A 3,133-nucleotide genomic window follows, 5' to 3' on the forward strand; every position below is an offset into this window, starting at 1 on the left:
ATGACAGGCTTTGGAACCCCGAGAGGTGGCATGGTGCGAGAAGGGGGTTGAGGGGTTTTTTAGCTAAATTTTTAACCAAAATTTTAAGGGGACCCGGGAGGAAGGGAGGGGGGTGTAAAAGTGGACCCGGCGGGGTTCAGATAGCAACTGAGCGGGGTGATGGATCGATTGGCTGCAACAGAGGGGTCGTGAAAGAAAATTTAACCAGGGAGCAGGGGGACGATAGGAAGGGCTGTGTAATTGAAACAATGAGTGGGAGGGACAGGTATGACGGGCGCAGGAGGCCATATCATGTGCTGGGGATGCGTACACGCTGTTTACGAGCAATTACGCACCCCGGCCCCCAATGCGCGACTCGGGTCCTGGGTTGTGCAGAGTCTCAGGCCCAGGGTCCGCGGCTGATGTTGTGTAATGCCAGGTCGGTCATTAATAAAGCCCCCCTCATTTGTGATCTTATTTTAGAGGGGGGTGCGGACCTGGCAGGTATTACGGAGACCTGGTTGGGCCAAGAGGGGGGGGTTCCCCTCGTTGAAATGTGCCCACCAGGTTTCCGTGCATTTCATCAGCCAAGGGCCCAGGGGAGGGGTGGGGGAGTGGCGGTGATTATTAGGGAGAGTCTTTGTCCGAGGGAGACCATTGTTCCTCAGATAGCCGGATGTGAGTCCCTCTTTGTGAAGTGGGGCCGTGGGGTGCAGATGGGTTTGCTGACTGCGTACCTGGCTCCCTGCCATGTGGCAGCGACCCTGCCCGAGCTACTCGACGTCATTGCCGGGGTGGCGGTTGACACCCCCAGACTTATTGTCATGGAAGATTTCAACCTTCCGTCTGCGGGTGAGGCGTCAGAGGTGGCTCGGGAGTTCATGGCTTCCATGAAGGCCATGGACCTGACCCAGTTAGTTCAAGGCCCAACTCACATAGGGGGACACACTCTGGACCTGATTTTTGTCTCTGGTCAGTGGTTAAATGATCTTGGTAGAGGGGACCTAGATATCAAACCCTTGTCATGGACAGATCATTCGCTCCTTCACTTAGACTTTCCTACCTCTTTCCCCCGCCGCAGGGAGACGGAACCGACCAAATGGTTCCGTCCCAGGCGCCTGATGGACCCCGAAAGGTTCCTGACGGAGCTTGGGCCGTTTCCTGAGACTCTGGCACACAACTTGACTGAAGAGCTGGTGGCCGCCTGGGAGAGTGCGGCCGCCGGAGCTTTGGACCGCGTTGTGCCTTTGCGGCCTCTGACCCGATGCCGATCTCAATTGGCTCCTTGGTTCTCCGAGGAGCTGAGAGAGATGAAGAGTCGGAAAAGACGCCTAGAGAGCATTTGGAGGACTAATCAATCCGATTCCGACCGGACACAGGTGAGGTCTTATATCAAGACCTACTAGTGGCGATAAAAGCGGCGAAATCTAACCATTTCTCCGCTCTTATCGCATCTGCAGAGAACCGCCCAGCCACCCTGTTTAAGGTGACCCACTCCCTTCTTCGGGGGGGAGTACGGGAAGATCCCTTGCAGGGCCGCGCTGAGGATTTTGTGCAATTTCTGCATGATAAAGTCGCTCAGATTTGGGATGGCTTGGACTCCGATTGGATGAGTCCAGGGGAGGAGACAGGGGCAGGTCTTGAGAATATTATCTGGGAGGAGTTTGATCTTGTGGCTCCCGAGGATGTGGACAGGGTTCTGGGTAGGATTAGTGCCGCCACATGTTTATTGGACCCGTGTCCCTCCTGGTTGGTACTGGCCTCCCGGGAGGTTACACGAGGCTGGCTCCAGGGGATTATAACTGCTTCTCTGAGTGAGGGTGCCTTTCCCGCCGCCTTGAAAGAGGCGGTGGTGAGGCCCCTCCTCAAGAAGCCTTCCCTGGACCCGGCTGAATTAGCTAATTACCGTCCGGTCTCCAACCTTCGTTTTGTGGCGAAGGTTGTTGAGAGTGTGGTGGCACGACAACTGCCCGGGCACCTGGATGAAGCTATCTATCTAGACCCGTGCCAGTCAGGCTTCAGTCAGGGGCACAGCACAGAAACGGCATTGGTCGCGTTGGTGGATGATCTCTGGAGGGCTCGGGACAGGGGTTGCTCCTCTGTCCTAGTCCTATTAGATCTCTCAGCGGCTTTTGATACCATCGACCATGGTATCATGCTGCGGTGGTTGAGAGGGTTAGGAATAGGGGGCACCGTTCTGCGGTGCTTCTCCTTCCTCTCCGATTACTCACAGTTCGTGTTGGCAGGGGGGCAGAGGTCGACCTCGAGGCGTCTTGCATGGGGAGTGCCACAAGGGTCGGTCCTCTCGCCCCTTCTGTTCAACATTTATGTGAAGCCGCTGGGTGAGATCATCCGTGGTTTTGGGGTGAAGTGTCATCTGTACGCTGATGATACTCAGCTGTACATCTCCACCCCAGACCACCCCAACGATGCCCTTGATGTGATGTCTCGCTGCCTGGAGGCCGTGCGGGTCTGGATGGGGACGAACAGGCTCAGATTCAACCCGTCCAAGACCGAGTGGCTGTGGCTGCCGGTGTCCCGATATAGTCAGCAGGTGCCATCGCTGACTATTGGGGGTGAATCTTTGCCCCCCACAGAGAGGGCTCGCAATCTGGGTGTCCTCCTGGACGCACGGCTGTCTTTAGAAGAGCATATGACAGCCGTGGCCAGGGGGGCCTTTTATCAGGTTCGCCTGATCCGCCAGTTGCAGCCCTTTCTGGACCGGGACGCCTTGCGCACGGTCACTCATGCCCTTGTCACCTCCCGGCTGGACTATTGTAATGCTCTCTACATGGGGCTCCCCTTGAAGAGCACTCGGAGGCTCCAACTGGTCCAGAATGCGGCCGCGCGGGTGGTTATGGGCGCAACTCGTGCCCGCGTGACACCCCTCCTGCGCGAGCTGCACTGGCTCCCAGTGGTCTTCCGGGTGCGATTCAAGGTGTTGGTTACCACCTTTAAAGCGCTCCATGGCATAGGACCCGGGTACCTTCGAGACCGTCTTCTGCCACCAATAGCCTCCCACCGACCAGTCCGCTCCCACAGAGAGGGTCTCCTCAGGGTGCCATCAGCCAAGTTATGTCGGCTGGCGACACCCAGGGGGAGAGCCTTCTCTGTGGGAGCCCCAGCCCTGTGGAATGAACTGCCCCTGGAAATA

Source organism: Pituophis catenifer, unplaced genomic scaffold (genome assembly GCF_029215685.1).
Source record: "Pituophis catenifer annectens isolate HBS135680 unplaced genomic scaffold, rPitCat1.0.hap2 SCAF_7, whole genome shotgun sequence".
Classification (NCBI taxonomy): Eukaryota; Metazoa; Chordata; class Lepidosauria; order Squamata; family Colubridae; genus Pituophis; species Pituophis catenifer.